Source organism: Halichoerus grypus, chromosome 14 (genome assembly GCF_964656455.1).
Source record: "Halichoerus grypus chromosome 14, mHalGry1.hap1.1, whole genome shotgun sequence".
In the NCBI taxonomy this organism is placed as follows: domain Eukaryota; kingdom Metazoa; phylum Chordata; class Mammalia; order Carnivora; family Phocidae; genus Halichoerus; species Halichoerus grypus.
The window spans coordinates 21,940,964-21,966,593 of record NC_135725.1 but is presented as its reverse complement, the minus strand read 5'-3'; the positions used below and the strand labels follow the sequence as shown (position 1 = coordinate 21,966,593).

General features: G+C 38.1%; 1 long non-coding RNA gene across 1 annotated transcript in view; it reads left to right on the top strand.

Annotated features, from left to right (window-relative positions):
• The first annotated feature begins 21,195 nt into the window (after positions 1-21,195).
• The window catches only part of LOC144380149 (uncharacterized), a 274,054-nt gene continuing 269,619 nt past the window's right edge, over positions 21,196-25,630 (top strand). The window contains exon 1 of the long non-coding RNA XR_013443964.1: positions 21,196-21,289. This is a non-coding gene — a long non-coding RNA (uncharacterized LOC144380149). The remainder of the gene's footprint in view (positions 21,290-25,630) is intronic.

Sequence of the window (25,630 nt, the reverse complement as noted above, 5' to 3'; positions counted from 1 at the left end):
GGCTTCATGCTCAGAGTGGAGCCCGACGTGGGCTTGATCTCACAACCCTGAAATCATGACCTGAGCCTAAACCAAGAGTTGGACGCTTAACTGACTGAGCCACCCAGGTCCCTCTCCACTTTTTTTTTTTTTTTTTAATAAAAACATTTAAGGCGATGAGTTTAACTCTGACAATTGTTTTGGCTTGGTTGTATAATTGTTATTAACTTCCCATGAAAAGTGTTGGCTTGGATTTATTTATTTGTTTGTTTATAGTTAGCCATCATATATTGAATGCTTATTCTGTCCCAGACTTTTCACATATTATCCAATTTAATCCTCAAACAACCCTGTGTATTATCCTAATTTCCCAGTTGAGAAAATAGATTCTGAAAGATTAAGTGACTTGCCTAATGTCACTCAGCTTGTGACTAGTGGATCCTCTGTCATGTCTCTGCTGCACAGAATCTTTAAAAATATCATTTAAGCAGGACCATGGCATGGTCTCTTTCGTAGGATTTCCATCAGTGATACCTTTACCCAATGTGTGTTTGGATTTGATGGATGGGATGGAATATAGGGGTAGGAAGGAAAAAATAAAAGACTGCCCTTTCTGTTAGACCTGGGATAACCCCTATCTTCTGTTCCTGGTTCTTTGAGCCTTGCTTCTTCAGTGATAGCTACCTATATTTGCTTCATGTAAACAAGTTTGATAAGAGCCTGGATCTTTTCATGGAAGATGTAGACACCGAAGCCTTGAGTTTCAGGAAATATCACGGAAGGAATTATTTCAGAATTACAGTTTTTGGAGTGAGGAAATTAAATTTTGCAATTTACTTTTTTTATCCTTATTTCAAAATGCTACTAGTCGTGGCAGCCTCACCCCACATGAAGGTTATAAATGAAGATAACTGGGATGTTTTCTGAAAGGGACATTTTTTTAAGTCAAAGTCCTTTTTTTTGGTCAAAGTCCATATTTATTTATTTATTTATTTATTTATTTATTTATTTATTTAATTTTTAAAGATTTTATTTATTTATTTGACAGAGAGAGACACAGCGAGAGCAGGAACACAAGCAGGGGGAGTGGGAGAGGGAGAAGCAGGCTTCCTGCTGAGCAGGGAGCCCGATGTGGGGCTTGATCCTAGGACCCTGGGATCATGACCTCAATCCAACCTCTATCTGTATATTGCCTGCTTTGTGAAAAATGGAATTAATCCTAGGACCCTGGGATCATGCTTAACCGACTGAGCCACCCAGGCGCCCGGTCAAAGTCCATTTTTAACTAGTAAAACCAGGAGTATTAAAATTGGATTCATGATCTTACTCAGGATTAGGAACTAATTTTTTTTTCTATAAAACAGAAAGGGATGACCATATGTCTGCTTTTTTTGGTCTGTATGGAGTACCCTAATTAAACATTTAGGAATATGATATAATCTCTTTTTCAACATACCGAACCACCAAACTGGCATTATTGTAAGAGATGTGAGAGAAACCTGAAAATGAGACTTCTTTTCTTCTTTAGTGGACAACGTATCTACCAATGTTTAAATTACTGGGCTTGTGTTTATGGTGATAGAAGTGATAAACAGTCTTTGAGAGAAACCCACATTTAGTGACCTCACAACTTTCATTAAGGAAAACACTCTCTAGAAACTTTGCAATGTGAGTATATTGATTAAGCTTCAGCAACTGATTATAGTTTCACTTTATTGTTCTTTCAGGCAAGACACATGATATTTTTCTTTATATCTCTTTTGATGTTTTCATTAGGCTAGCAATGGATTAGAAACCTGACTCACTGCTTCCTTGAATGTCAGGGTCAGATATTTTCTGTGTCATTCTTAAAATAAAAAAATAGAGTTTTCCAAGTCTTTAATATTTGAGTTGGGTGATGAGAAAAAAAATCTCCTCTTTGCCAAAAGCTGCCATATTCAGAACACATTCATTTCAGAATTTAGGGACATCACATTGTTTTTTATTTGCTTTGATTTTTTTTTTTTTTTTTGGCTTTTTCTAATTTAGCATTACAAAGAGCAATATTTGTGTTATCCACTGTGTCCTGCTGAAATTTATTGAATAATATTGTGAACTCACTAACAAATGAATTATTTCACTCCAGGCAATGGACCCATCTTAATTATGGGTAGATCTTGATTTTTAACAAGGAATACAGGTTATCATATGTGGATTCTTAATCATTTTTAAAAATCTTTTCTTGTTTTCTAATGGGAGAATGTAATTAGGAGGTAAGGCACTTGACATCTGATTTTGGTGAGTGGTTTAATTTGAACCCTACCCCTCTGGGCATAGCAGAGCTTACAATCTTGGGAGGGAAACCTGTTTAGAAACAGTCTGGAAGCATGGAGGTCACTCTTCATTTCCTCTGGGTTGTTATCCACATGCAGTCATATTTGTGCTTTTGCTTCACTTCACTCAGCTGAGCATGGCTGCTTTCTTGATCCTTTACATTTCACACCACTGAGCTTGATTGTTCTCAGGTCTATCGTTGCTCACTGGTAGCATTACTCACACTAATATTCTAGGCTTCAAATCCCAGCCAAAACCAATCCCTCAAGATTCACAGATGGTGAGTCACTAGAGGGCATGCAAAATACCCAGAGTATCAAAGGCTCACTGAAGTTATTTCGGCCAGGCAAATCGGTAGTATAACAGGCTTGACCACTGAATTTTGGAGTTAGAATGTCCAAATCCTCATTTCAACCATCTGATGGATGAATTGTCTCAGTGTTTGTGCTGGAGAGAGAAATCCACAAAAAATTCTGGCGTGTTGCTCCAGGATCTTTCTTCACATATTGGCTTTATTTGAGAAAATAAGCCCATCTCTTGTTAATACTGACAAACTGACAACCTGATTTCTCTCTTACTCTTTGCAATATTTTTTTGTTTCTCCTCCCTGATAGTCAATCTGATCCTGTCGTTTGTATTAATAAAACTTTCTATGTAACTCAAACTGCTCCTTTGGAGAGTCATGAATAAACTATTAAAATCCAACCTCTATCTGTATATTGCCTGCTTTGTGAAAAATGGAATTAAAGGACTCATCTGTGAATACCAAATTCATTGCATTTGTAATGCTAGTGGATTTATAAATCCATTCCCCAGGGCTGCGGTGCCTCCAGATGAAAGAGACTCTCTGTGTTCACTGGAGGGTAGATTCATGAAGTTTTAGGGATCCCAAGGTGTAAACTGTTCTTGTGTTAGACAGGAATTATTATTTGGGGCTTGATCTGCCAAGGCTTACAAGGAAGATTAGTTCTTAGACTTATGCAAGGTGTCCAAAATCTAGACTGCCTGCAGTGCTTATTGTTCAGGATGGACAGAACACTGAAAATACTGGAAATCTTCATCCATTCACTCATGTATTAATATGTCTTGGCTACCTACCATGTACTAGAGACTCTGTTATACACTGAAAATACAAAGTTGAAAAAAAAATCGTTCTTTCAAAGAACGATTGTTCAGTTGATTGTAACATCCTTGGATGTATAGTTATCAGTTAGACATGCATTTGCCTAATTCTCAAATCTATTTAAGCACCAGTGTTGATCTAGAGGCCATGAGGGAGTAGACTGACATGTCTTCGACATTCACCCTAAATTCCCCCACTGCTTTATCTGCCCACCTTTGTCATGATTTGCCTTTGTATTATTTAGTATATTCATGTAGAACGGTACCTACAATGTTCTCTTACAACTCTGTAAGCTCCCAGGGGAAAGGCTAATAGCTGATTAATGTTTATAACCCCTGCACTGAATATTTCTTCAGTAAACTCTGGAGGTGGCAACTTACAATGCACAGCACTGACATAGGTAAGAAAGGGTCATTAATTACTTAATTATTCAAGCAGTTATTTTTCTAGTCTGCATGCCCTAGCACACTCGCGTGACTAATTTTGTTCTCATAGGGGGAGTCCGAAGACTTGAGTTTTTAGTCTGGCTCTATCACTGGCTGTGTAAGCTTTAGCACATCATTATAGCCTTTCTGCACCTCAGTTTCCCCATCAGTTTCTAAAAACAGTGGCCAATTTAATTCAAATTCAATAGAGTTGTATGTCTTCTTTTTTACTAAGTGTAACCAAAATCAACCATCTGTGGCCTGCTTGGTTTAGAGTGCTTTATTAGAAACAGATGCTATTAGGATTTCTCAATTTTTAATGTTGAGACCTCAGGAATTTATTCCCAGGATGTATTCTCAAAGCAGACTTTATGGTATCCATTACTATGATCTTTAGGCTCTTCTAGACCCCATAGGAACACAAAAGTAAAAAAGAAAAGTGGGAAAAGGAGGTGTGAATTTGATAAAAATGGTGGTCACACTCACCGGAGAGAAAGAGATCTTGCTGTGGAATGAAGATTCATCTGACCTTGGTAGTCCTAAACAACATCCTGTCTTTCTGCTGGAAGAACACCCCCATTTCCCAGAGTGAACCAACCTTTCTCTGAGATGAGAATGAATGTATTTTACCTTTCCCTAAGCTGTATCTTTAAAAATATATTCCCTAAAAACTTCTTTCTCTTTTAGGAGAAAAAAGTGCAAGTCATTTTATAGATAAAAAAACACATTAAAAAAAATATATATATATGTACTAATGTACATACACTCATTAAACAATGTATTTGTATATGTATATATACACACTTCTCATGATCAAATATTTTAAAACATTAGGATGAAAAAAAGATCTTTTTTTTTTTTCTTGCCACACAACTTGGAAACAAATATTCATGGAGTATGTCCAGCTCAGTAGAACTGACACCTCCAACTTTTAAGATCTGCTGAGTGAGGTTCTCAGGTGAACGTTGTGAATTTCAACCATCACAATGCATTTTTTGTCAATATGAGATAATCTGAGGTGTGTTTTCACCCTTCTGAATTTCTTTGCTCTGATTACTGTCATTTCAATTATAAATTCACAGAGGGAAATAGCTGCATTTAAATTTCATGCACCTGGAGACAAATATATTAAATATTCATTTTATTTTAAGAATCGAAATCACTAAGTCTTATAATTTACCTTACATAGCTTAACTGTGGTACATTTGTTTACACATTTAGGTTATTGTAACTCCTAATTTTTATAGCAAATCCATAGAAAGTAGGCAGAAGGTCACTATTACTGGCTTGGCTAAGAGGCTAAGTGATTCGTCTAGGATTTCCCAAGTTAGATGTAGATTTAAAAATAAATACTAGCATGTTCCAGCCGATACCTTGAACTTATAAAACAATAATTGATAAAGTTAACATTCAGATAAATCAACTGATACTGTGAGTAAAATTTCCATCTGATGAAAAAAATATGTCTTTTAAAGAGATCATCCCCAAGAGTTAAGACTTGAAAATTCATGTATCAAAGGTGAAAAGAGTGGCATAAAGCTAAAAACAAATCCTAAAGACCAGCATAAACCATGACGGATAATGTGAGAAGGTAGTATTCCCAGCAGTCAAAGGGATCAGTAGGGGTGCAGTGAAAATGTGATGCCTCAGAATAACAGTAGGGGCAGCATAGAGCCAGAAAGGAGATTGCTCAAGGAGTCAATACAAATCAATGGAAGACAAAGGAAAATATGCAAAGTAAGATATTTAACACTATTAGACATCAAGAAAATGCAAATTAAACCACAAGATACCTCTATTAAACCCATTAGAATGGCAAAAACTAAAAGGATTGACAGTACTAAGTGTTGATAAGGATATGGAGTGACTGGAACTCTCAGACACCACTGATGATAATATAAAATGCCCCTACCACCTTGGAAAACTGGAAGTTCCTAAAATGTTAAACATACACTTAACATATCAGGCAGCTATTCCACTCTTAGGTACATACCCAAGAAACATGAAAGCATATATGATCATACAAAGACCTGTATATAAACATTCCTTGCAGTATTATTCACAATATGCAAAAACAATCCAAATTTTCATGATTTGATTATAAAAAATTCTAGAACATTTTAGATTTTCTAGTGATATAGTTCAGATTGGTGCTTGCCTGAGGCAAGGGCACAGGGAGGGATGGACTGTGTGGGGGCACAAGGAAACTTTTGAGGGTAATGGAAATGTTCCATAACTTGATTGTGGTTTCATGGGTACATACGTGTGTCATGGATGTATACATGTATCAAAACTCATCAAACTGTACATTTTACATGGATACTATTTCTTGTACCTAGATTGAACCTCAATAAAATTGTAAGATGATCAGTCAGTGAAATACCCTGGATAGGCAGCTATGAGCAAAGAAAATCAGGATACAAGTAAGAATTCATCCTAGAATGAGAAAGACAAAGACATGATCTAGATAGGATAAAAGCTGAGCTGGATATTTCCACCTCTCAACTATGCCCTCTTTTTCACTTGACTAAAGAATGTAAATCTATAGGATTAAGTGATAATGAAGTCTGAGTTAATAATAATAATGACTTCAAATAATAATTGTATCTGTAATTCATAGCCTGCTTATTATATGACAAAGTATACTACCAGATGCTTGAAAATGTATATCCCATGTTTTTAGACTTCAAAATTGGGGATGGGGGTATTCCCCAGGGAGGTCCTTTATAATTTCCTGACTCCATTTTTCCTTTTATTTCTTCCCTTTTGTCCTACTTTCTATTACCCTTAAGGAAAAATTCTTTGTGTCTCTTACTGGGTGGTTTACACGTTCAGGCCTCTTTTGGGGTTTTATCTGTTATTTCAGTCAGTTTTTCAAGAAATTCCCTTAAGAAAACCTCCTTTCCTAAAGAAGCTTTTAGGGAATGCAATTTTGTTTTTTGTTTTTTGTTTTTTTCAAATTGGAGTTATATGCTGGCAGGCCAAAAATTAGGATTCCCTTTTAATAGCTACAGTAGCCCTTTGGCATGGAGACTAGTCCTAATTTTCTTATGAGGCAACTGAGCTAGTAAAGATAAAGAGATCCGGCCTGAGTTTCATATACATAGTAAGTGCTGAGTCTAAGATTTGGTTTCAACAATATACTGTCCATCCCTTAAACTTGGTCATCAAATGGAGACTGGGGCTTTGCCCAGATTGAGTCAGAAGTGGCCCACAGCTATTGAAGCCAATAATCAGTAGGGAGGTAGTATATTTAGATTAGTATTTTTCTGGGAAATCTAAGAGGGCACAGGGAGAGGTGTGGTGTAATAAATCAAACAAAACATAAGGATGAGGTTGGCCTTCATTGGTTAGATAGACTTTTATATATTCCCACAGTGTGCCAGAACACCTTAGCAGGCCCTGAAGATCCAGCTTCAAATACAACACGACTGTGGCCCCCTATGAGTTTCTATTGAGAGAGGGGAGACAGACCCTCGGGCAAGTGTTTGTAATGCAGCAATTTGTGATACAGGTATGCACATGACGCTGTTAGGCTTAGAGGTGAGCATCTAAGTTACACTGGAGAAGCCAGAAAAAGCATTTCAGAAAAGCTGTGGTTTAAAGCACAAGCAGTCAGGTGAAGAGTGAATGAAAGTCATTCCAGGAAAATCCAGCAGGTTCTGCTCATGCAGAGACACATGACATAGAATGGAGTTGTCCAGGGCCATTGGAGCTATTTGTCAGGGCTGGAGTGGTGAGTATGAGTGACACATGTGTTAGGAGCTAAGTGAAGGAGGCTAGAGCAACAGTTCAAAGGGGTCTTGTGTGTTAGTTACATTAAAGTGTTTCAACTTTTTCCTTAAGACTTGGGGAACCACAGAAGGACCCTCAGCAGATGAATGGTGTGATATACATTTTTTATATTGGCAATCTGAAAACATGGCCTGCAGGTTGTCATGTAGGGATATAGTCACCATGTTCAGCTTGCCTCTTTGTGGTGCCCTGAGCAAGATGTCAGGGTGCTTTGGCTGTAGTATCTAAGAACATAGAAGTTGCAGGAGCTGATTCTGTAGGATTGGCAAAGTTCACCTTTGAGACTGGGGGTAGGAGAAAGGGCTTAACATTTATTGACTTCTAAGTATGTCCAGACCCTGGGCTAGGTTCTTACTCAAAGTTATACATAATTCTCACAACTACCCTGTGGGTATTGATGCCATTCTCAGACAGTCAGGCACCCCAGGTAAATACTGTGTCATCAGGGGCCCAGTAAGTATAGCCTACAGTTCCCAGGCAGGCTGACCCACACCAACGTTTTGTCCAAGAGACTAAGAGCAGAAATAACGAGTGCCACTTGGAGACAAGGCAGGTAAAAGCCAGTATGTATCTTCTATCTCTTTATTTCCTTACCATAGTGAACTTGGAAATACCATGTATTTCAGATGGCATAAATTCGAGTTGGAGAACAGTTGGCCAATCTACATGAGACACTAAATGAGGAAGACATAAACCCTTATTTTTTGAGCCACTGACTTTTCAGAATTATTTATTACTCCACTATCTCCTAAACTATCCTCACTAATGTAGTGTCCCTTCAAACAAACATATTTATATGTTTGTACATTTGTTTATTTGGAGAGAAGTTTTAAAAAATATCTACTAGAGGACTATTTCTGCTTTGGTCAGAAGAGAACCAAGGACATGTCACTAGTTTTATCAGAAGCCATACTTAGAAAGTTGAGTTACCTTGCACCAAGGCTTGCATTCAATCCACTGATCTTCTAGCACTGCTATTGATCAGCACCTTGGGCAGTAGTATGATTAGCCTGCTCCTTAATCTAATTTTAGGCAATATTAGCCCTAGGGTATAAATGAGAAAACTGAGGCTAAGAGAAGTAACTTGCTCAAGGTCAAATGTAAATTATACAGGTATAATTATCAAGGTAAATTGTAGAGGCTGTATTTTAATTACTTATTTAATTATTGTAACTTACCTGACTTCAGAGGTCATTGTCTTTCCAATACTCTAGACCATTATTTACATTATTGAGTTGTTCAACAGTTTCTTAATGTACAGTTGTATTAATATTAAATCCTTTCCTCTGTGTGTCTCTTTTATATCATCTTGTCCTCACATCTAGCCTCCTTTATCCCAGCTTAAAGGTGAACTTGGAAATACCATGTATTTCAGATGGTGTGAAGTTCAAGTCCGTGAATAGGAAGCAGAGTATTTTTTTTTTTTTAAGATTTTATTTATTTGGGAATGAAAGAGAGAGAGCACAAGCAGGGGGAGCAGCAGAGGCAGAGGGAGAAGCAGGCTCCCTGCTGAGCAGGGAGCCTGATGCGGGGCTCGATCCCAGGACCCTGGGATCATGACCTGAGTCAAAGGCAGACACTTAACCGACTGAGTCACCCAGGCGCCCCAATAAACAAAGGATTTTTACATGCTCTGGCCGCCTTGGGAAAATTGCAGGGCTTTAAAGTTGTTGACAAGATATTTCTTAAATAAATAATTCTGATTGAGAAATATCTAAAGAAAGAAAAAAGAAAAGAGAAACCCCGACCTTTTGCTGAAATGAGTAAGAGCACTAATGAGGGGAGGATGGTTGCATATGCTGCCACTCATTCTGATCTGGGAGAAGCACTCTGTGTACGGCCACATCCCGCACATCTTTGAAGAGGGGTGGGTGGCCAAGCAGATCAAGAGGATGCTTAACATGAAGGTCAGCCTGATCCTGGGCTTCTCTGCAAAGTGGGACTGCGACGAGAATGAGTGGAAGATACAAGAAAGTTCTACCTATGTGTCTGAACCTCACCCTGTTCCATCATCTCCATGCCGCTCAGCATGTTTATTGGAAACCATTATGTCACGGTACCAATGCTAATAAACGAGCGGTTTACATGCAAAAAAAAAAAAGAAAAAGAGGGTATCCGGGGTCTACAGAGAAGCAGTGACTTGCTGAAGGAAACACACAGCCAGCTAGTGACAAAAGCACAACCCTAAACCCTGTGCCTGTCATTCTAATAAGAATTTTTCTACTGCAGGAAATGTTTCTTTCTCTCTCTCTCTTTTTCTGTCCTGCAAGATTGTGTGTTGGATTCTATGTGCTTGTTTGCAGAATTAAACTCAACTACATTTTTGTTTACCCCCAATTAATAAATAGCTCTGGGTTGTTTACTTACAGCACACATTCTGGTTTGCACAAATGTTCTTTCAGACTGGAAACCATGGGAGAATGAGAAGCCTTGTAAGCTGCCTACCAGGCACCTTTTACATCTTACTTGACTAGATGTGTCTGTGAGGATGAGGAGAGACATTTAGACATTTCTCAGCTCTGACCTGCCCAGAACTGACTTACCTACAGTTATGGATTTGGTAGACAGCAAAGCAGAGTGAAAATAATATCAGCTTTGGGAATTTGAAACTGCTAAGTTTGCATTTCATGTTTGCTGTGCGATATTAGGCAGGTCACTTAAACTCTCTTAGCCTATGTTTTCTTAGCTCTAAAATGAAGATACAGTAATATGTGAATGTTCTCCTGAAGCAAATGTCAGTCACTTCAGAAATTCATCCTTGGGCAAGAATTGTGTTAGCCTTTGGTACAAGGAGAGACATGAACTTCAATTCTCAATGGCATGGATGGGGAGGTCTTGGAAAAGGCCTACATCTTGACACAGAATGTGGCCAAGTCCTTAGCTCCTTGTGACCCCGGAACCATGGTCACACCCAGGAAAATGCTTCTGCTTGTGCTTATTAGAAGCTATTTATGTAGTGGGCTCTAGAGCTCAGCATGACAATAGAGAGAAGAGCATCATGTTTTTGAATCTTGAACACTGAAAATTCAAAATCTTATGAGCTTCCTCAGTGATGATGGTAGGACATCACTGGAAGAAACCGAGAACACTACATTGGCTGTCCAAAGATTAGCCATCTTGGTGACTGGTTCTGTTGCTGTGACTAAATTATTACAGCCTTCTCCTGGCTGAAAGCAGGAGGCAATAAGCAATGAGAAGGACTAACTTATAATTTACATAAGTATTCCTTTGGTTCTGAATAGAGAATACCTTTTTCATTATAGGGATGGGGCTTGGAATTTAAATTAAAAAATTTAAATTTAAATATATTGTTGTTCCCCTGCAGCTTTACTTTTTATTCCGTGCTGACCAAGTTAGGCCTTATGGCTACAGTATCTTCTATTTATTAGGTTTGTTGTAAGGATTAGAGGTAATATAGTCCACAGCCTTGCATAGGTAGGTAATACAGTTCGTAGCCTAACGTCTACTGGGCTGGAGTGAGTGGTAACAATCAGTATTATTATTTTAAAAAATAATATTATCAGACAATACTGCTTGGGATAGCTGGGGCATTAATAAGTTGTAAGTCTATGAAACCTAAATTTTATATAATTTTAACTGATTTTATTTATTATTTATCTTCAGAAACACTCTTTTTTTTTTTTTTTTTTTTTTACTTTTTGTGTTAACATTACCAGTAGCTCTTAATGATCTTTTCTCTTTCAATCTTCTGAATCAACATACTATGTTACTGCCTTGAACATTTTAACTATGTAGCCGAATATCTTTCCAGCTAGGCTGTAGGCTCATGGAAGACTGAGAATCATATCTTCTGTTCGGTGGTGATGTTCAAAATATTTATAGCCAGTGCAGTATAGATCCCACTAATCACAGTGGAGGCTGGCTATGAACCACCTGGCTGGTCATACCAGTACATACCAGAGCAATGCTGACCCATTTTATGTCTCTGAATTCTTCATAGTGCCTTCCACATAAAAAAGGCTCAACAAATATTTATTCATGATTAAATTGGGAAGTTTCTGTCAAGTGGTACTAGGAGAGGCTGACTGGCTACTGAGTGTCCTCCGCTAGATTATTATTACCTTGAGAAATTTATCCCAGTTAGGTCTTCAGCTTTGTGGGCTGAAACTCAGTTTAGTTGAATTTACAAACTTCTGCATGAATTGGAATTCCAATTAATTTATTTTCAAGTAGAACTATGCATCAGTGTTCACACTGGCCTCAGCACTGAATTTCCTCAAGTAAAGGCTGATTTATCTGGGGAGTCAAGTCATTGTGAGGGGATAGTGTGATTTGCATAACATCAAGGAAGAAATCCTTATATTTATGGTTAGCCAAGGTACCAAAGCTATTCAGTAAAGGAAAGGAGAGTCTTTTCATCTGGGAAAATTGGCTACGCACATGTAAAAAATGAGCCTAGTCTCTATGTCACACCATACACAAAAGAAGAAACTCAAAATGTATTGTAGCCCTAAATTTAAGAGCTAAAACCATAAAACTTCTAGAAGAAAACTTCTAGAAGAAAACTTCTAGGAGAAAATCTTTGTGATGTTAGGTTAGGCAATAATTTTTCAATCAATAAAAAGAATAATTGATAAATTTGACTTTATCAGAATTAAAAAAAACTTTTACTTTTCTAAAGAAGAAAAATGAAAAGACCAGTAATAGACTGGGAGAAAATATTTGCAAAATATTTTGGACTTGTATCCAGAATATATAAAGGACTATCCAAAAAGGACTTGTATCAGAATATATAAAGAATATTTATCACTCAACAATAAGAAGACAAACAACATATTTAAAAAATGGGCGGCATATTTGAATAGACATTTCACGAAGAAAATGTACAAATTGCCAATAAGCACATGAAAAGATGCTTAATATCATTAGTCATTAGAGAAATGCAAATTAAAACCACAATGAGATACTTCTACACACCCACTAGAATAGCTATAATGCAAAGATTTACAATATTAGTGTTGGTGAAGATTTGGAGAAACTGAAATCCTTGTACATTGCTAGTGAGTATGTAAAATGGTATAGTCACTTACATATACTTACATCTGACCCAGCAATTCCACTTCTAGGTATCTACCTGCCCCAGAGAAATTAAAACATATGTTCACATTAAGACTTGTTTGTTCATGGAAATTTACTCATGCAATCCAAGTATTCCAAAGTTAATAGATAAAATGTAGATCCATACATACGTATGAATGGAATGCTATTCATCAATTTAAAAAATGATCTACTAATACCTACAACAACATAGGTGAATCTCAAATATGCTAAATGAAAGAAGCTTGTCACAAAAGACTATATATTATATGATCCCATTTATATAAAATTTCCAGAAAAGGCAAATCTATAGAGGCAGGAAGCAGATTTATAGTTGTCTGGGACTGAGAGTCTGGGTGGGAATTGATTGCAAATGAGCACAAGGAAACTTCGGATGATGGGAATATTCTAAAACTAGATTGTGGTCATGATTATACAACTGTATAAAATTACTAAAAGTCATTGAACTGCACACTTATAATGGATGACTATCATGATATGCAAATTATGCCTCAATAGAGGTGTAAAAAATTCAAGGACGGCAGTGTGTGCTGCTGGATAAAATCTTTGAGACGTCAAGCCCTATAGACTGGCTGTGCCTATCTGTGCAACAGAAACATTTGCCTCCCAAAGAAATGTGCCATGATAGACCCATCTTGAACACTGAAAAAAGGAGTTAGAAACAGTGATTCTGTTTATTTAAAATTCTTCATTGATCAAAGCCCATTTGTATGAATATATTCTGTTTTTTTTTATTATGTTAATATAATCAATATTGTTCTGGTCTGAGAATCATTTGTCTGTGAAATGATGTGGCATTCTGTTCTAATTCATTTTCGCTCATTTTATGGTTTAACAATAAGAGGGTACTCAATTCTGGTAGTTTGTGGCTTAAATTATATCCAAAGGAGTTAAGTCCTTTCTAAATTCCCTTATCTCCAAATTACTGGAGAATATTTAACTGTTGTCCCATGTATAACTACACACACACACATGTGCAAACACATGAACACATGCACACACAAAAATACCACTTCATTAATAATCTACAAAGTTATTTTTTTCCCTAGAGTAATATTAGCTGATATTCCCATAAACTTACAAATAAATCTTTACAATATGTGGTTTTGCAGATACGGAAAATAGTATTTAAATGGGGGAATATATGCCACAGTAATCTTTACAGATATTCATAAATTTCTCCAAGTAGAGGTGAAATATGGAGATATATTTTATTCATTCTTTGAAAGCAGAAAAGATGGGGAAGAGATGGAAAATACAAATATATGTGCGAATTTGGGCATTCACCTCCCCAAAATGTAAATAAAGTATTTAGGGGGGAAAGGATTTAAAGAATAAGAATTTTTAAGTGTTGGTTGGTTGTTTATAAGTTTATTTTCCAAATCAACAAGGTGATTCAAGGCAAGACTAATGAAACTACTTTCCAATAAATAGATTCAGGAAGTCGTTTCAACAGCCCTTTAGAACTGGCCTCTCTTACCGAAAAATGATACTAGAAATAGTCAGTAGGTTCTTTTGTGGGGCTCCATCTATCATTGTACTCTTACTACTGTGGAAATTGTGAGTCAATATAACCAGGTCTGGTTTGAGAAGGATGACATTGACAAACAGATAAGGTTCAGACACACCATAAATATCACCCAATACCTCACACAGCAGGCCAAGGCGAAGCCTGGCGAAACAATATTTCATTCTGAGTACGGTGCACATGGAGGATGTTCAAAGAGGTTGCTGATTGTTGCTGCCCCAGCAAAACTTTTTTTTTCATTAATGATGGCGTTCAAGTCAACAGTATTCGTTCCAGCTTCTCTTTTGCTCATATGCGTGGGCGGATGAACACATGGCACATTTAGCAGTTGTTTACTTCTACAATTCAGTATTTCTTCAGTTTGAAATTCTTATCAGATAACATTTTTTTAAGTGGACTCCCATAAGACTAGTTGTATTGTTCCTAAAATGTTTTTGATGCTGTTGAAGTATTTATTACTTTAGGTAAAGTATTCATATCTGTGGTCTCTAAAGGGGGATGGGGAAGTGAAAGCCAAAGGAGTGAGCAGAATGATCCATTAGGGTGTGGGAACAAAATACCAGAACTTATTTTTCAGTTGTTATTTAGCATAAAAGATTACTTGAGCTGCATTAGTGTTTAATATATGTATTGGAACCGCACACTCATCTGGTCACTGTGTGAGCTGGTCACAAATTGTGAGTTACCCTGAGGGAAGATGGGGGTCTCACATTTTGGAGGGATTGATTGACCCAATGTTATTCTGGCTATTGTGTTTATTAATTTTAAACATACTATACTATATGGAAACAATTTTAGTGGTCTTAAAACAAATCCATGGATTGAAAAATAGTAGGGAAAATTCCAATAATAAAAAGATTAAAACATGGCAGCTATAGGTCTGGCAAGTAGCTCTTTGGCAACCACACCAGTAAGTAGAAACAATGGTTATCTAATTATATGTGTAAAGAAGATGGCCAATTAATTTATTTAATTATAAAGAAAATTTGTTGAAATTAAGTTTTATATCCACCTTTGTTAACAAGAAATACTGTGTGTTGAAGCTTAGTTAATGATAGTAGTACATATGGCATACATATGTTGAGGTTGCTTCTTTTTCTAATTGGATATGCACTCAAGCTATTTGGAGACCACTTAGTTAGAGATATCACTTGGAATTTGTATACATGATTCTGGGTGTTTCTAGTTGAGCTGACATATCAGGAGAGTTGGGAGATATGTGAATTCAGGGTAACAGTAAGGAATCTGGCAAATATCCAATATCAGAAGCAGGTGGATTTTGTGGTTTAATTGTACAACTGACATTCTGGATGTATGAACCTTGGTACTATGTGAGTTGCTAAGTGTCTGGGTATATCATTGTCAAAACCTGGACCCCTGTCCCTGTGTTCTACATGACCGAGTGGAGAAGTAGCATGATGTTCTGCTGCTCCATGCACTAGGTCAGGCGTTTGAAAATGATAAATAACACAATGCTGCAAGCAGAGGGAACATCTCAACGTGAGTGTTAGGTGGTAAAAGGTGAACCATGAGCCTATCATATTTAAATAATTTATTCATAACAACTAACCCCTCTATGTAGAGGGAAGAAAGACATTTGTTTGGATTAGCTCAGATATTCTACTAGTGGTCATCTACCTAGATACTCCAACTTAATTTACACTTTGAATTAATTAGTTAAGCAAATATTTATCGAATGCCTACTAAGTGATTAGTGCTAGTAATTGATGCCACTTGTGAAGCCGTTTTCTATGCCAAGCTGTGGGCTAAGCCTCTTAAGTATGTCATCATGATTAATCCGTCAACAACTTTTAAAGTAGATGTTGTAATCCCAATTATAGACATAAGAAAACCAAGGTAGTTAGCCCAATTCCAAACAGAAAGAACAACCTCAGATCTATCGACACAATGCCTTGATGGATGGAAAACTATAGAAAGACTGAGTGAAGGGGACAGGAGGGAAAAACCATGGAAACTGGGAGAGCAACAGCCTCTCTCTGAACTACTTTCTTTTTTTTTGGTTGAAGTATAATGGACACCCAGTGTTACATTAGTTTCAGGTGTACAACATAGTTGTTTTATGCTGAGCTACTTTCTTTTCTAAAAAAGATTTATTTATTTATTTCAGTGAGAGAGAGTGGGGGAAGGAGAGGGAGAGAGAATCTCAAGCAGACTCTGCACTGAGCACAGAGTCCGACGTAGGGCTCAAGCTCAAGACCCTGACATCAGACCTGAGCTGAAACCAGGAGTCGGATGCTGAAGCAACTGCACCACACAGGTGCCCCACCCTGAGCTACTTTCTAATGGGAACTGCCTGGCACTTTGTCCTCAGATCCCTCCTGCTGTGTTATTTGAAACTTTCTGAAAGCTCTAGAGCAGTCTGGCACCACAGAGGGGAAAGAGAAGACTTCTATAGCTGTAGCCCTGTCAGTGTTTCCAGATTGTATTACCAGTCTCTCGGTTCTTATTCTGACCTTCATTTTATGGCCTCCCAGTAAGTGGCCTTCTGCTCATTCCCCTAGTGGCAGCTCTTCCTATCCTTGAAAATCAGATTCTTATCCTTCAAAATCAGACTGTCTTTGACATCTCTTGCAGGTTTTTCTCAGGCTAACTATAATCTTCTTGGGTGATTTGCTTATGGGGGTGATACAAGGTTGAGGTCCAAGAGACTCTCAGCGCCCTCCAGACTCCCATTATCTGCCCTGTGCTTGTCGGAATAAACTCTCCAGGTCTTAGCTCGTTTTAAACAGAGGTTACTGGTGTTGCTATGTCAACTTTGGCTTCTTGAGTTTTTCTATCTGCAGATCAGCTTGCTCTGCTGCCCTGCTTAGAAGTCTTCTTTTCGGGCCAATCCAACAGCTCTGCTCAAAGACTTCCCTCTTGCATTCCTTAATCCAGTGCCCTTCCCATGCCTGAGCCTCAATTAAAATAGGGCAGGTCTCTTTCAAAATTGTGACATTTGTCTTGACTCCTTCACAAGTACTCCTTTGTGTTGCTTCTACTCTTTGATAATCATCATCATTAATGTCATCACGATCATCACCATGATCATCATTTTTATCATCATCATTTGTATTTTGGTTCCATATATTTGTTTTGTTTCAATAAAAGACACAGAATAAAGGTGAAGTTCTCATTTTCTTATTCAACCTCTCTGCTCCCTTTCTCCCTAGAGCCATCCAATACCATGGATTCCAGTTGGTATTATATTCTTCTACCTATATGTAACCATAAACAATAATAAATCGTTTATTGAGCACTTAGTATATAACTAGCAACATTCTAAGTTCCTCATGTATGTTCCTTCCTTGACTTTGAAACAATACTATATGAAATAGGTACTAGTATGATCTCTATTTAAACACTGAGACATCAAAAGCTTAAATAACTTGCACAAGGTCACACAGCTAATAATTGGTAGAGCTAAGATTCAAAGGCAGACAGGCATCTCATTCCAGAACTATGTGCTTTATCATATGCTGATGCTTTTAACCACTCTAGTATGTTACAAGACCTTTTGTGGTATTGCTTAGAGGATATTTTTTTAAATGCTCAAGAATGAATTTTAAAAATTTCTCTCAGTTAATTTTTCTTTTCAACATTATGTTTTTGAGATATTAATCCAATCATTGATATTTACTGCTATGTAATATTCTGAACTGAACTATCCATCATAATTACTATATTCTCCTTGATGGGCATCTCAAGTGTTTCTGATTTTTTCATTACTACAAGCTGTGCTGCAGGGAACATTGTTGTGCATGTCTCCTTGTTAATGGTCATGTTCCCCTCCAAATCAAATATGGCTAATAGCATATATATGGCTATTTCACCAGTGCTTTTGTCAATTGATAAGATGAAGTGGTTAATTTAAATGATTCCTACCAATATCTGACTGATTAGTGGAAGATGAATTCTTTGCCCGACTTTGCATTCTAGTAGACTTATTAGAGGAAATAATCTTAATGCTGTGAAGAATTTCAGAACTGAGGAAGAAAGGGTGCATTTGAAGATTGTATATGAGGGAAGATAGCCCTAGTATCTTCATGACTCCTGTTATCCATCCACTAAGACTGACCTTTCTCTTTATATCATGGAAATGCCAGTCTCTGTGAGTCTTTGTTTCGGCACCAGTATTCCTTTTTTTTTTTTTTTTTGAAATCATTTTTATTTAATCATGTACATGGAAAGTTTCTGATTTTTCATATGATTTTATGCATAGGTGCAGTATGTGGTATCCTACCAATAAATTCACTTGCATTGATTTCATTAACATGTGTTTATTACCACATATGCATTTAAATGTACATATGATGTGCCTTATTTGAGAAAGGCACCCTTTGTGGGGGTCTCCCAAAAGGGATTGGTGATTTGTGGTAGTATGAAATGTAGTATGCCAGTTCTACTCTGCCCAGGAAAGCTCTTTTTATGTTTTAAAATTTTTAAATTAACATATAATATATTATTCATTTCAGGGGTACAGGTCTGTGATTCATCAGTCTTACACAATTCACAGTGCTCACCATAGTACATACCCTCCCCAATGTCCATCACCCAGCCACGCCATCCCTCCCACCCCCCTCCACTCCAGCAACCCTCAGTTTGTTTCCTGAGATTACAAGTCTCTTATGGTTTGTCTCCCTCTCTGGTTTTGTCTTGTTTCATTTTTCCCTCCCTTTGCCTATGATCCTCTGTCTTGTTTCTCAAAATCCTCATATCAGTGAGATCATATGATAATTGTATTTCTCTGATTGACTTATTTCGCTTAGCATAATACCCTCTAGTTCTATCCATGTTGTTGCAAATGGCAAGATTTCATTTTTTGATGGCTGCATAATATTCCAGTGTGTGTGTGTGTGTGTGTGTGTGTGTGTGTACACATCTTCTTTATCCATTCATCTCTTGATGGACATCTAGGCTCTTTCCATAGTTTGGCTATTGTGGACATTGCTGCTATAAACATTGGGGTGCATGTGCCCCTTGGGATCACTATATTTGTATCTTTGGGGTAAATACCCAGTAGTGCAATTGCTGGGTCGTAGGGTAGCTCTATTTTCAACTTTTTGAGGAACCTCCATACTGTTTTCCAGGGTGGCTGCACCAGCTTGCATTCCCATCAACAGTGTAGGAGGGTTCCCCTCTCTCCACATCCCCACCAACATCTGTCATTTCCTGACTTGTTAATTTTAGCCATTCTGACTGGTGTGAGGTGGTATCTCACTGAGGTTTTGATTTGGATTTCCCTGATGCTGAGTGATGTTGAGCACTTTTTCATGTCTTTTGGCCATTTGGATGTTTTCTTTGCAGAAATGTCTGTTCATGTCTTCTGCCCATTTCTTGATTGGATTATTTGTTCTTTGGGTGTTGAGTTTGGTAAGTTCTTTATAGATTTTGGATACTAGCCCTTTATCTGATAGGTCATTTGCAAATATCTTCTCCCATTCTGTCGGTTGTCTTTTGGTTTTGTTGACTGTTTCCTTTGCTGTGCAAAAGCTTTTTATCTTAATGAATTCCCAATAGTTCATTTTTCGGCACCAGTATTCCAAAGTGGTTCAAATGCTATCTGAACCACTTTCAGTGCCCCTTTTTCTACCTTATAAATGGTAAATGTATAGACAGAGTATTTACTGGATTACAAAATCCTCTAGAATATAATAGCCTTGTGACTTTAAGATATAGGAAAAGGTATTTCCAAATCTTGAAAACTATGGGGTGAATATGTTTGCACATCAAATGGGATTTCCTCTGCAGTCCAGGCAGCCTTGCTCTTCAATAATTTAAGTTGCTTGGCCTTTGGAAGGCAGCTGTGCTCACCACCGCACCACCAACACACATGTTGCTTGCCCTTTGCATGGAGATGGTCCAAGTGGAAACATCAGAGAGCTATCTACCGGAAGCCCAAGCATATTTCATGTTGTGACAAATGCAGTATTTTATTCATGAATTAGCTTCACAGAATAAATTTTTTTTCTGAATGAACTCATTGTGAATGAACTCAGTTGTCTGTTATTTTTTGTCTATGTGGCTTTCCATAGACATCTTGGTATAGGCACAGACATTGTCCGGGAATAGAAGACATACTGGACCTGAACTTTAACAAGTGGAAATATAGAATGTCCTATTAACAGCACAGAATCAAGGAAGAACATTGGGCATGAAATTAGAACACCTAGTTCTAATTCTAACACTTACTGGTTTGGTGAAATTGGACAAGTTATTGTAAATGGGAATCATAACATTGCTGATTTCACCATATTGTAAGATGATTACAATAATATCTTCCAAATTACTATAAATCAGCCAAATTAAATTTAAAAATCTAACCTGTTTCTTAGGCACTTATTAGTACACCTGATGTACTAGTGATCTACTAATCTACACCTGTAAAATTTACTGTAAATGGACATACTGATAGCTCATTCCTAGACTTTCTGTGGGGAGAAAAATGGCTTGCTCTATGTAGAGTATTATATTAAGAATAAAGCCTGGCCACATGGCAAGCTTTTTCTAATTGTGATTCTGTTTTTCAGGGATCACTGTACTCGTGGCTACAAGTGAGAATAACAGGCACTAGTTACTTTAATATTTAAGTGCAGCACATCTCAATCTAGGAGTCCAGCCACTTCTCCCCAGGAGAAGCCAAGGACAGCAGTTTAATGGAATGAACATACCTACCCTTTTCTTACCCCACATGTATAAAATAAATCTGCAGGAGGGTGGGATATCATTTCTTAAGGAAATGTGGATTGTATACAGTGGAAGCTCTTCCATCCCCAAGAAGAAAGGATTATGTGATTTGTTCTCCTATCTTCCCACAAGGTTGGGAGTGCCCAAGCTGCCTTCCCTCACCCCATATATAAGTCAAGGACTGAGGATAATCTATTAGAAATTGCTGAGCCACTGAATTGATAGATCATCTGTTCTTTAGGCTTGAATATGGAGGAAGGGACCAGAGAGCTATGAAAGAGGCGAAGGAGAAGATCCACAGTGAAGCCTGCATGTCCACATTTGGTATGACCAGGATATGTGAGTGGACTCTGACTGAAGGTGAGTAGGTGACTGAGCATTAAGCTCTTCTCAATCCCTACCCCCTTCCATGTGCCACCCATTGGGTAAAGGAAGCCCAACAGTAAGAGAATGTGGGTGGATCACCTGGGCCAGGCCTGAGGCAAGGAGGAAGAAGCTAAGGCCCAGTCAGATACCCAACATCAGGAAGTTAGGCAGGAGAAACCCCTGGAAGTCCCACCTGAGAGTCCATACATGCCTCCCAATAGGAAGTCCACATGTGATGGAGAGAAGGAAATGAGGGCCAGACAGCAGTCTCTTGGCAAAAGAGAGAGGCCAACTTACTATGAGTCATCACCTGCAGAACATTTTCCTTCCTCTCCTTCATCCTTGCTCCAATCCCAGAAGAGCAATGATAGCAAAGGCGATGAGGAATGGTAGGAGAGAGAACGCCCTATCCACTCCCTCTCACCTCCCCTTCCAAGCCATGGAAATATCTGTCTGCCCTGTCTTGGATAGTAGAAGGAATGAGCTGTGACTCAAAACTGAGATTGAGGTTTTTAAACAGCACCAAAATCAGTCTGAAAATTTAGGAAATTGGACTGAGATACCACTTGGGAGCCTGAAATCCAAAGGGAATGGAGGCTTGACAAAGAACTTTTATTAAAAAACAAAAAAACAAGTTGATACACCTTGATGAAATCCATTAAATTAGTTATCAGTTATTCATTATAAATGTGTCTATCCTTATGGGACTAGACGTACTGAGAAGTCATTCCTCCAGATAGATCTGGTGAGCTTTTTACTCAGTCTTGGCAGAAATGAAACTTGGCCTGCTTTCTATATGGCTAATCTTAAATTGTTCATGCATTTGTTCATTTATTCAGTCTACATTTATTGAGCATTTAGTGGGCCAGACACTGAACTACTGAACCAGACTCTTGGGATAATTAAGCAGGCCAAATACTCAGTTCACATGATTTCACATGGAATGAAAAGACTTTTTTTTTTTTTCCCTGAAGCTTTTGAGGCACTGACAGACACCGCACAAAATAAATTGTGGGTTTTATAACCAAAGAGCATTCTGAACCGCCTGGTATAAATAATGGTGACCATGCATCCTGGGTTTTCCAGGACAGCCTTGATTTCTTATAATTTCATTTTTTCCCCATAAAGTAAATTTATTCAATATGTAGCTAAGTGCAATTTATTTTTTATGACCTTGTAACACCTTTCATTTAAATTTATAAATAATGAAACATCCTTTGTTAGACCACATGCCACAGGTTTTTATTTGAAAAATGTGGATGCTTATTTGTTCTGTAGATTTTTTAAAAAGCAAATTGAGATCTAGATGATGATGACAAAACTATGAAAGTTATTTCCTTCGGCTCTAGATTATGATGACAAAAATGTGAAAGTTATTGTTTCTTGGAAACCCATCTTTCCTGGCACTAGTATCTTTTGACATCTGACACTGTTCTTGAAGATAGAACAAGAGCAGCTAAAGCAACAGGTCGCCTGATACCAATTTTAACCCACAGCAGTGTGAAGTCCACTGATTTCCTGTGCTTTCAAAGGTAATGAGCAGATGCACCAGAGTCTCCACTCAAGTCATAATTCCTGCAGGATGAAAGGGAAGATAGCCGAGCAAGAGGGTCAAGAGGTAGAGAGATTGAGATTGGGAAAGAGAGAGAGACATAGAGGAGAGAGAGCCGGGGTAATATGGTTTGTAACCATCTCAGTTCTCATCTCAGAATAATGTCTTGCATGAGCCATTCAAGACACATGATGAGGATAATAATCAGCCGTTGTTTTTAGATTCCTTTTAGTTTTATTGTGGAATAATTTAATTAAAATACATTTTTATTACCATTTTACGGCCCATGTCTTCTCTGTCTACTGCTGTAATTTCCTGGAAAGGAGACGTAAGATCCTGTGGGCATCCCCAGTAGCTTTTCAATCATCACTCCCTGTCTTCTGAGTTTGTTTCATTCTGCCAAAGGACTCCTGTTCTTATTTAGCATTCTTGTCACTGAAAACGAGTGGTCTGATGATCTGATGAACTGCACAGTTATGGGGGGAAAAATCCTTAAAATTTCTTTTATCTCCTCCTTGAACACGATAGGCTTAGGAAACAGAAGCCCGGCAGTGATATGTTCCTTTTAAAAACATGCCCTTCCACTTTCCCAAGTGTGGTAGGAAGAATAATGCCCACCCCCCACAAACTGTCAGCATTCTAATCTCCGGAACCTGTGAATATGTTACTTTCTGCGGCAAAGGGGATTTTTCATATGTGATTAACTTAAAGACCTTGAGATGGGAGATAATCCTGGATGCCTCAGGTGGGCCTGTTGTAATCACAGGGTCCTTAAAAGTGGCAGAAGTGAGGTCAGTGACAGAGATATGATAGGGAACCGGTTAGAGAGATTCTATGCTGCTGGCTTTGAAGATGGATGGAGGGGCCACAAGCCAAGGAGTGTGGGAAGATGGAAAAGGCAGGGAAACAAATTGTCTCCTCAGAACCTCCAGAAGAAACACCGCCCTGCTGAAACCTTGATTATAGCCCGGTGAAACCCGTGTCAGACTTCTAAACTATAGAACTGTGAGAGGGGCACCTGGGTGGCTCAGTCGGTTAAGCGTCTGCCTTCAGCTCAGGTCATGATCCCAGGGTCCTGGGACTGAGCTCCGAGTTGGGCTCCCTACTGTGTGGAGAGTCTGCTTCTCCTGCTTCTCCCTCTCCTTCTGCCCCTCTCCCCTCCCCTCCCCGCCCCCCCCCCGTCGTGCTCTCTCTCTCTCTTGCTCTCGCTCTATCTCAAATAAATAAATAAAATTTCACAAAAAAAAGAACTGTGAGATAATAAATCTGCATTGTCTCAAGCCACTGGTTACAGCAGCGCTAGCAAGCTAATACATCAAATACCCTTTCTGTGTATAGGTGGAATGCTAAACTTATTAGCTTTTAATTGCATTACTTAATAAAAGTCTTCCTAACCTCACGAGCCTTTGATTGCAATATTTTATATAATTGGAGATGCACTATTGGCAGCAGATTTCTCATTTCTCTGCACTTCCTTTCTAATCGATGCTGTTTTTAGAAACCAATTTTCAGTGGCAGCATCCTTATACTTGGACATTTCCATTCCTATTTTTTCTCAAGTCTAATTTTAATTACATTTGTCAGTAGATAGAAGGCCCAAGCCAGACAGGGCTTCATGAATTTTATAGCAATTGATGAAATAGGAGGGAACATTCTCCTTCCTTTTATATTTAGAAGATTTCTCTTAATTTGAATGCTAAGAATGAAATCTACCAAGATCACTTTCATATTGCACTGTTATGGTGAATATTCTGTGGCCAGTAATGTTCTATAGAAAGGAAGCCATTTCTGCAAATGTTAGTGCCTAAGACAAGGAGAATCTTGGTATGATTCAGTCTGCAATTTCCCTGACTGGAAGCTACAAATCAATGTGAACCCGAGATTCACTCATACAGACATTAGTTTTTAAGCACTTTACCTGTCATGCATTTTTTTTCATATAATCTCAATTCCTCTGGAACACACTGAAGTTAAAACAGCTCTCACATGGGTTTCTTGGGCACTCACATGAAATGTATGGAAAAGTAAGAGAAGAATTCTTGGCTGCCTTTTTTTTTTCTTTGTAGTTTTAATAGGGGCTTTGTAAAGGCTGTGCAGGCTTTGGATTAAGGCCGTGCCTCTGCTGCAAGTTCAGTCGTGATAAACAAAGACAACAACACTCCAGGGAGGTCTTTGTACAGATCTAGCAAATGTCAGACAGTGGTTTTTTAAGGTTCCTTGTTAGCGGGGAACTAAATTCCGCGGTGATTTTAGCTGTAAAATTTGTGGCAGTAGCTTGATTTTTAAGAGCAATATTCACATAGCATTGAGTTTTCAAAGGATTGCATGGTGTGGTGGTATAACGCGGTGAGTCTGGGTGCGCGTGCACGCGTGTGTGCATGTGCGCACGCGCAGGTGCGCATCTGGGAGGGGGCAGCGAGGGAGACAGAGAAAGCATGAATATGAGGAGAGAAGTCTCAATGAGACACAAAATAATCTTTCCAAAGGAACCTGATATTAGTTCAAGGAAACACTTCCTAATTTGAAATCAAGGTATACCGAATAAGAAGCCAACGAAGACAGTCATTAAAAACTTGAGATGGGAATGTCCTGCCATTCTGCTTTCTGCTTCCCTTCATTTTCCAAAAATTCTCATCCTCTAAGCCATTCTTCCCTCTCTCCAGGAGGAGGACCTTGACTTGGCAAAGAAAATAAAAGCCTTCACAAAACAATTTTATTATCTCCTCAGAAACAACAAGGTATATTCTCAATTGCAAGCAAAGGTACGTTTGCATCTCTCCTGT